The 10,113-nt window shown below is 39.5% G+C and overlaps 2 non-coding genes across 2 annotated transcripts; one reads left to right on the top strand and one right to left on the bottom strand.

Moving 5' to 3' along the window:
• The first annotated feature begins 1,523 nt into the window (after positions 1 to 1,523).
• LOC138397663 (U6 spliceosomal RNA) lies at positions 1,524 to 1,630 on the top strand. The gene has a single exon (XR_011235796.1). It is a non-coding gene; the product is annotated as a U6 spliceosomal RNA (small nuclear RNA).
• Positions 1,631 to 2,950: 1,320 nt separating this feature from the next.
• Positions 2,951 to 3,055, bottom strand: LOC138397718 (U6 spliceosomal RNA). Its single transcript, XR_011235845.1, has one exon. It is a non-coding gene; the product is annotated as a U6 spliceosomal RNA (small nuclear RNA).
• Positions 3,056 to 10,113: the final 7,058 nt, after the last annotated feature.

The raw sequence follows: 10,113 nt of genomic DNA, 5'->3' as shown, positions 1-10,113 counted from the left end.
TGATCTCCTCCATGTCGATAATAAACCGCCACAAGTTTTGAGTATACGACCGGCTTTTATCCTTCCTAAGAGTTAAAACCTCAACCTCCAACCTTCTGCTTATTTTTTTTTTCCTCTGCTGTTTTGACTTTTCCTTTTTCTCGTTCAGCCTAGTTTCCTAAGTCATGTTGATTATAACATGGAGTCAGATTTTATCTCAAGAATATATTTTGTGATAATAAAACATTTTTAATAAGATGTCCAAAAACTTTTAACATAATGTAATCAGTCTTCTTTCAATTAGTGAGATCAGATAGTTTCATAGCATTAATCCAAAAAAGCAAATAATGTATTTAAGTTACTAAAAAGAAAATTATTTTTAATCTCCTATAAAGATGAATAATTTAAAACTATAGTAAAATTGATTGGTCACCTCCTACAGCATCACAAGTTAATTTACTGATTTTATTAATTAAAAATGTATTACCACAAAAGTATTGATGGAAATACCTGGCATCTTTGTAGCACTTTTCATCATATTTTGCGAACACTGACTGTGCTAGTGTAAACCCTATGCATACAGTTAGTGCTATATTTATCTTAATAAATATGCAGTATTTAAAAAGTAATTATTAATTTTGTAAATGTGTAAGAATCTTGTGCTTTCTGAGCTTGAGAGAGACAAAATTCAGCTTAGAATTTACCCTTTTCATTTATACATACAGATACAACTCTTGATTTGTTGGTCAGGTCTGGTCTATATTTCCTTCTTTCAGGCCCTGTTGGGAGGGGAATTATGACTCAACGATGAATTCAGAAGCGCAGAGGGGGCCAAACTAATGTAGGCCCCAAGCTTGGCCTATAACCAGATTGAGTGACATGCTCAAGTTTTAAGTACCTGCTTAAACATATCCTTTGGTTATTGGTGATTTGTTCCAGATGCCATAAAGAGGATATAGTTTATAGGACGTGGCTTCCATGAAGATCAATCATGACTTTCCTCAGATTATGGTAAGTGTTTGTGAACTGGTTTGTTTGTGCATCCTTACATGACTTGCCAGTCTAAAGACTGTATGTAGACTATAGAGACATGAGATCCTATATGTTTAAGCTACTTTTCCACATGTATGGATATATAAACAAATACTGTCATCTGTTCTATTTTTTTTTTTTTTCTTTTTTTGAGACAGAGTCTCACTCTGTTGCCCGGGCTAGAGTATCGTGGTGTCAGGCTAGCTCACGGCAACCTCAAACTCCCGGGCTCAAGCAATCCTCCTGCCTCAGCCTCCCAAGTAGCTGGGACTACAGGCATGCACCACCATGCCCGGCTAATTTTTTCTATATATTTTTAGTTTGTCCAGGTAAATTCTTTCTATTTTTTTAGTAGAGACAGGGTCTCGCTCTTGCTGAGGCTGGTCTCAAACTCCTGAGCTCAAACAATCCGCCCACCTTGGCCTCCCAGAGTGCTAGGATTACAGGCGTGAGCCACAGCGCCCGGCCCTGTCATATGTTCTTCATTTGTGACTACTTAAAAACATTTTCCAGTGCTCGCTTCGGCAGCACATATACTAAAATTGGAACTATACAGAGAAGATTAGCATGGCTCCTGCACAAGGATGACACGCAAATTTGTGAAGCGTTCCATATTTTAAAAAAAAAACAAAACATTTTCCAGTATATTCTCTTTCAATAAAGAAGTAATTAAATTTAGATTTTAATAAAAATATTTTATCTACAGATGTTTCAGTACATATCTCCAAAAAATAAAGGCTCCATAAAAAACTTTTTCTTGGCTGAGTACATGTTCCTGTAGTCCCAGCCACTCAGGAGGCTGAGGCAGGAGGATCACTTGAGCCCAGGAGTTTGAGGTTGCAGTGAGCTATGATGATGCCACTGCACTCTACCCAGGGTGATAGAGCAAGACTCTGTCTCAAAAAACAAAAAAACAAAAAAAACCTTTTTCTTATAATTCTCATACTGAGGACATTAATTACATGAATTTAAGTTGTGAAAAGTTGAGAAACAAATTAGGCTGTATTGATTATAATTATAAATAATAAATTGATATTATCTGGATGCTAGAGGTCTTGCCAATGACAGGTGTGATTGCAATTATTGACGAAAAGTGGGGGTTACCTAATCATAGTTCCTGTTGTGACTCTGGTAGCAAACAGAGTATCTAATTCAGAGGAATCATTTGATACCTGCACTGAGAAGCCAATGGAAAAATTGGGAAGATAATTTTGAAAGAAGTGTTGGGTTATGTGAAAGGAGAGTCTTACTAACAAGTGAGAGTCCATTACACTGTGATCCTGCCAACCCTGTTATTTGTTGAATTTGAGTAAAACCCTGTTATACATTTTTAGTGTCCTAATCCTCAGTTATGTGGTATTTCTGGAGAAATGCATGCTACTGTGTGCATTATTACCATTATTATTATTATTTGAGACAGGGTCTTGCTCTGTTGCCCAGGCTGGAGTGCAGTGACATCATTATAGCTCACTGAGTCTTCCAACTCCTGGGTTCAAGCAATCCTCCTGTCCCAGCCTCCTGAGTAGCTGGGACTATAGGCACAAAGTGCCACCATGCCTGGCTAATCTTTTCTAATTTTTGTAGAGACCAGGTCTTGCCATGTTGCTCAGCCTAGTCTCTAACTCCTGGCCTCAAGTGATCCTCCCACCTCAGCCTCCCAAAGTGCCAGGATTACAGGCTATGAGTCAGTGCACCTGGCCACATTCTAAATAATCTACACATCAAAGAAGAAATCACAAAAAAAATTAGAAAATATTTAAAGCTGAATAAAAATGAGCATACAACATATAAATATGGTGGGATGAAGTCAAAGTGGTGTTTAAAGAGAAATTTTTTTTGACATTGTCAGTTATTTTTTATTTTAGCCTCCTGGTCATTCTGGATTAAATGAGTTAATGCATGTAAAGTGCTTGAAACAGCGCCTGGGCAATAGAATCAATAAAATATGGAAAGCTTCACTAATTTGCATATCAGTCTCTCACAGGCCATGCTAATCGTCTCTGTATCATTCCAATTTTAGTATATGTGCTGCTGAAGTGAGCACTATATGGAAATTTATAACACTAAATGCCTATATTAGAAAAGAAGAAATATCTCAAATCCATTATTTTTAAAAGCTAGAAAAATAAGAGCAAATTTAACCAAAAGTAAGCAGAAGTAAGAAATAAGAAGGAAGGAAATAATGAAGATAAGAGCAGAAATCAATGAAAGAATAAACATAAAAACAATGGAGAAAATCAATGAAATTAAAAACTGGTTCTTTGAGATCAGTAAAATTGGTACAACTTTAGCCACACTGAACAGGGAAAAATGAGAAAACACTGATGGCCAATATTATAAATGAAAAAGGGAATATCTCCAGTGATCTTGCTCTGACAAAAAAAAAAAAAAAGAAAAGAAAAAGGGAATATCACTATACATCCAACAAATTAAATTATGTTTCTTAGGCATTCAATGAGTCTATCCTTAATCTTGGTTTGCATCAACACCAATATTTAAAGGATAATAATAGTACATTATGAACAACTTACATCAAATTAACAAATTTCTAAAGACATAGAAAGTACCAAAGCTCACTCAAGAAGAAATAGAGTGCATGAATTGCCCTATACCTATAAAAGTAACTAAATTTGTATTCACCTAAGTGGGTCCATGCTACGTTTGTCTGACTCCAAAGCCACTACGATAAGGAAGTTAAGACTGTTCAACAAAACTCTCCTATTATTCTACCTATGTACATTAAAATGTCTCTGCAAGCCCATCTATCCAGTTTTCTATCCCTCTTGACTCTGAGAATAAAGTGTTACTGTTCACTCATTCCCCCAGATACTTGGTTTTGTTCATGCAAATAGGATTAGTGAATTCTCAAACAGGAATAGTATGAATCATAGAAAAGTTCACAGTGTAGGTAAAATTTTAGCTGGATATTTAAGGGTAAGGATGAGTGTACTATGGAGAAAAAGGAAGAAAAGGTTTCTTGGTCATAGTGCTATGCCAGAGCATTCTTGGCAGATTTCCAAAATGGCCTCCATTGGTTGGCAAGGTTACAGAGGAGACAATGGAAACTACCGCCTGAGGTGCTTCGTTTCTGTACCTGGAAAGCAAATGGAAGCTGAGATTCAGTAGAGACTCATTGAATGGTCAAGAAACATAATTCATTGGGGGCAGGGGAGTGGTTTCTTTTCCTCTAATAGATAGTAAGCATTTGGTCAGAGCAAATTCTTTGAGGAATATTTTTTAAAAGTTATCAGTACCACGTTCTGTTATGGAGAAAAGACTAGACTGGAATTCTAAAACAAAAGAATAACTAAATATTTTCCAACTAATTTATAAGTGCAAATAGTGGGATTACCTGGAATCAGTACTAGAATTGGACTTATTTAAAATTTTTATAAATGAGTGAAAACTTCAAATTCACAAATGACATGATTTTTTCTAGGCAAAAAGATGCAAAGTCCTTAAGGAAAATCTGAGGCTGTATCTCAGAGGCTAGACCAATGGACAGCAAAGTGGCAGATGGATTTCTTTCTGACAAACATTGGCTCTCTATCATGCATTTTGGGAAAAAATAATTTATATTTATAAAATGGTGAATTTCAACATTCAGTCACACTTTGGAAAAAAAATCCAGGAGTATTGTAGACTATTCCTATTCTCCTGGTTTTTTGTTTTGTTTTGTTTTTGTTTTGTTTTGTTTCGAGACAGAATCTTGCTCTGTTGCCCGGGCTAGAGTGCCGTGGCGTCAGCCTAGCTTATAGCAACCTCAAACTCCTGGGCTCAAGCAATCCTCCTGCCTCAGCCTCCCAAGTAGCTGGGACTACAGGCATGCGCCATCATGCCCGGCTAATTTTTTTTCTATATATATATTTTAGCTGTCCAGGTCATTTCTTTCTATTTTTTAGTAGAGATGGGGGTCTCACTCTTGCTCAGGCTGGTCTCGAACTCCTGAGCTCAAGGGATCCTCCCGCCTCGGCCTCCCAGAGTGCTAGGATTACAGGCGTGAGCCACCTTGCCCGGCCCTTTTCTTCTGTTTTTAAAAGGAAAATGAATTGAATAGAAAAGAAGAGAAAAGGGAGAGAAAGAAAATGTGTGTGTGTGCCTATAAAAATATTTGAATGTTATTGGAAATTTTCCTCAAGTTCCAACTAATGTCACCATCATAAATTGCCTATGAATGCCGTAATGTTACCTTTTACCCACAGTTCCTTCAAATTACAGAAGTAAGGAGTTACCATTTTAAGAAACCCAGCAAAGGGTGTCTCTGAGTAGATGGCAGTGATGAGGTGCAGGTTGTAATTTGTAATTACATCTGTGAGTATCGCCCCATGTTTGCTGCTTCTTGATTTCAGCCAGCATGAAGTAATTATGCGTTCCAGATTGTAGTGCAGTCAAAGTTCTGTTTAAAAACTTCAAGCAGATTTCCCACTTGGCTCTAAGAAAAATCTGCTCCTAATGTGATGCTCCCCTCCGGCGTGCCATAAATGGACACCCTAGAGATCAGAATAGCTAATAAGTGGAACAACTTAAGAATAGCTTCTCACAAATCAAACTGGAACAAATGTGAGAGCCACAGAGCAGTAACCAAATATATGCTTCCCCAAATCATATAACACATTGAAGCTCTGAGCATGTCCTATTAACAAATTCAGGTTGGATTCTCTCTGTGGGTCCTTGTAACGCAAAGTATAGAAAATGAAAATGGCTTTACAGGTTCAAGAAAACCAAGGGGGAAAATTGGTTTCCCTGATCATCACCTAAATTCACATCTGGGAATGATACCAATCGGATATCAGACTGAGGTGGGGGGTGGGGGGAGGGGATGGGTGTATGCCCACATGATGAGTGTGTTGCGCACCCTCTGGGGAATGGTCACGCTTGAAGGTGCTGACTCGGGGGGGGGGGGGGGAAGGAGGGGGAGGTGCGAGGAGGAGATGGGTGTATACCTACATGACAAGTGCAATGCGCACTGTCTGGGGAATGGACACACCTGGAGCTTTGACTTGGGGGGATAGGAGGTACATGGGCAACGTAACCTGAACTTTTGTACCCCCCATAATAAGTTGAAATTAAAAAAAAAAGATGTAATATAAAAGTAGATAAATAAAACCCTACAGTGCTGAATTTAAAAAAAAAAAAAGGAAAGAAAGAAAACCAAGGGGAATATTAAACAAACAAAAAGTCTAACCCATATTTCCCTCATGGATATGATAATTATATACATATTTTTGGGGGGGTGGGGTTAGGCCTCACACACTGCAATGCACATTTAGGTAACCATAGCAATCCTTTCTGGATTGTCTTTGAGCTGTTTTTTCCAGCTGCCTGTACATGTATGAGGTTGTGAAAAGCCACGATTGAAGGTCGCTGTCATGACTGCCTCCTCAGGTAGGTCCATGTGTAGCGCAGGCAGTAAAAGTAGTGAATGTTCAGGGGTAGGGTGGAGCACGAGGAGACTGAATCATCGGAGAAATGACAGCTGATACAATTCTTCTGTTTTCCTACTCATATTTCTAAGCGGATCGCTGTTCAGTTGCCCCTACCCTTTCTTTCAGATCTCTTCACCTTCTCGAACTAAAGGAGAAGTCTGTGTGCCTCTTGGTTCAGGAAAGTTCTTGAGGAACAAGTCTGAGTGATTTTTGTCTCATAGGAAACAAAAGCTGAATTTATTAAGTAATAGAGTACAAAAGTTCTGTAGGTACATACGAAATGCTTTCCACCCTCGTGGCTTAAATTAAGTCATCTCTAAAGAATCTCAGATTCGGTCCTCTGCACACACCCATAAAATATCTTTGATAAGGAGTGAGTGACCTTGTTCTGGGCAGAGAGAAAATCTATGTGCATGAAGTAAGAGGTTTATATTCCAGTTCTGACTTCATTCCTTGCCTACCTTACATACTCGACTGTGATGACAAACACAGCATGGAGCATCAAACCAATGTATTGTTGGTGATAAACATCTTTGAATGGAGAAAGGTGCCCAGATCTTGGAGGTGAGAACTGCATGGTATTTCTTGTCCTGGGTGTGTGACCTGGAGATGTTCTCTTAAACCAAGCTAAGCCTTTTCCTTTGGAGATAGTAGCAGTAATAACAACAGCAACAGGCCTACTCATCTGGTGGTTTTCCATCATGAGCATGGAAAAGGCTGTGTTTGAAAATACTTTGTAATCTGCAAAGCACCCTACTATGTTCATTATTGTAATTGTTCCTTGTATTGGATAACAATGCTAATGCCATTGTTTTTTCCCAAGCCCATTTTCAACTATCCTGTGGATGGATTCTGAATTGTTTGAAGTGGACACTGATTGACATTTTAACCCTTCTGCTTTCTATGCACATATAGTCCAGAAATACACAATGCAAAACCCTTGGCAGGTATCCAATTATTGCTTCAAGATCTGGGGCCAGGGTTCTCTTTAGTATCCTACAGACCAAGGTAGGCTCAGATTCCCCTTGGACTCACTACAGTCTTATCTTAAATTGTATCACTTAAGACAATAATGTATACAAGCAGTTAAGTATTTGGGTACTTATTCATCTGGTTTTTGTTTGATCTTCAGAACTTCATAAAACATTGAAAAATTCTGTATGATCTTGGGCAAGTCACTTAATCTTTCTAAGTCTTGGTTTCCTCATTTATAAAGTGGGGAAGGTTAAACTACATGTCGTCTAAAGTCTTTTCCAACTTTAAATTTTTATATTACTGTAATATATTATTAGATGGTTAAAAAATATCACCAACTAGGGATGCTATGTGTAATAGGGATACTATATTTTTTAAATGGATAAACATTTTTTAGAAACTATAAACTCATGCTCGTCCACCAACTTATTGACTTCAGGATGCTTTATGCAAATTGATATTAAAGAAAGAGATTAAATGTTGATGCCCAGAAGGCATTATCTTCTTTGTTCCAATCCTTTCATGAAGATAACATGTCAGAGTTACTACCTTACAAATAAAAAAAACTTATTAACCCTCACAATTCCAGGCACCAAATAAACAGACTGACAGTTTGTCTCTGTAGTACAGCTTTCGATGAAGACCAAAGTTGTTCAAGCCAAAGCCAAGGGGCCTGTCTTCTAACATATTTCTTTATTTGCTAGAGAGAAGCCTTCTCAAAGGGAAGGATTAGAGCCAGAGGGGAGAACATAGAATGCTGGACAGTTCAATGGAGCAGCGCTCATCCTTCCTAGCTACTCTGTCCAGGGACATTACAATCTCTGCTTCTCTCTCTATGGTATCCTTGCACAAATAGAGATTTAGATAGACAGCTTGACACATACACATGCTCTCCCGACACACAAGTGCATTTACATATACATTAGATGTGTATAAAGGTATGAATGGGTGGATTAGTGTTTTTTAATAATTAAATATGTTATCTTTGCCCTCAAAGAATTAACTATCTTGAACAACTGAGATAAAAACGTGCAAATGATATAAATGCTGTAATAACCTGGGTGTTCCTAAATACAAATACATGGATTATCCAAATGTCTTATGATAGCTACAATTTACTGAGTGTATGCCACCTGCCAAAACTAATCTAAGTGCTTTACACTTACTGCCTCGGTTAATCCTCCCAACAAACTTATGAGGTGGGTCCTATTATTATCCTCAGTTTATAGAGGAGGAAGCTAAATCACACAGTGATTAGGGGATTTGCCTAAGGTCATATAACCAGCAAGTAGCAAAGAGTCAGGAGTCCACACAGGCAGGCAGTTCCAGAGCGCAGGCACTTAGCCCCTCACCTAGGCTGCCTCCATGGTAAGCGTAGGCTTCCCATCAACCTTTGGTGAGCAGGTACTCCCAGCACACCCGTCCCCTCCAGATGCTTCCCGAGCAGCTGTGCACATGATTAGTGGAATGTCTTGAACTTCACCAGCAGCGTGGTCCTACCAGACCCATTTTCATCCAAGGCTACTGCCATAGACTGTCTCCTTGACATAAGCTCTGAGATGAATATTTGCATGCAGGAAGTTAATGGGGGAGAGCTCCCAGGAACATCAATTAAGGAGTGTGAGAAACAGGGAAGAGCCAACATCCACTGAGAGGAGACAGAAGAAGACTGGAACTGTCATGCAGTTGCAATAAAGGCCTCAGCAGATTTCTTTGGGGGGTTCTAGAGCTGGAATGGCCCATTCTGAATTGAGGCCAGGGTGCAGGGCCTTTGTACTCTCATCTCAAGTAGTCACCAGGTGCTGGCTGCCCTAGGAGAGCTCCCTTTGACTGAGGGCAATTCCTGAGAAATGAGCTAGCGGTGAGTCATCAGCAGGCAACGCTCCCAGCAGCAGAGGGAATGAGAAGTTCAGTCCTGCAGCAGGAGACTGGACGGTGCTCCATGGATGCACTACAGACTCAGAGTCATGGTGAAGTGGGAGGCATCAGAGGGAGTATTTTCAGAAAGGGAGTCGCTGCTTTGTTTCTCGGCCTTGGAAAGGCAGATAACGTTACGGAGAAGGAGGGAGAGAATGCAAGCAGGAACAAGGGAGAGAACGTCCTTCCGCTTCCTCCCCTTCACACGTCCCACTTCTTTCCCCTCTACGGCTGCATCACTAAGACTCGTGCAGAAATGCGCAGGGTGGCTCAGCCGGCTGGACTCGGACTGGCCGGCCACTGGATGAGGCTATGACTGATGGGCACTTGCCCCCTCTCCCCTCCCTTGAACAAAAATTCCTTGCCCATTCTCTGGAAATTTAAAGTAATATGTCCCTCTGAATGGAAGCTGATTCCTGATGAATAAAAACCGTAGTGCAGGTAAGTTCTGTATTATACCTAAAAGGGGGAAATGATAAAGTAATAGAAACGTGTTTCTACAGGCCTCCTCTTACTCAACAGTATAGAATTATTGCACCATTCTTTCTCTCTGTCTACCTGTCTCTCTTTTTCTTCCTCTCTCCCCCCACCCCATGTGTGTGTGTGTGTGTGTGTGTGTGTGTGTGTTTTGGGAGAAACATGAAGATTTGTCACATAATATTTATAGCAACATTGATCATATATGAAAAGCCTCCTAGAGGCCAGATACTTTCTGTATATTATTGCTGAACATCCCGACAACCCTGCATAGTAGGTATTATTCACCCTGTTTTACAGATGAGGA

Source organism: Eulemur rufifrons, chromosome 16 (genome assembly GCF_041146395.1).
Source record: "Eulemur rufifrons isolate Redbay chromosome 16, OSU_ERuf_1, whole genome shotgun sequence".
Taxonomy (NCBI): Eukaryota; Metazoa; Chordata; class Mammalia; order Primates; family Lemuridae; genus Eulemur; species Eulemur rufifrons.
Note: the sequence above shows the minus strand (reverse complement) of the source record. Positions and strands in the feature narration are given on the sequence as shown.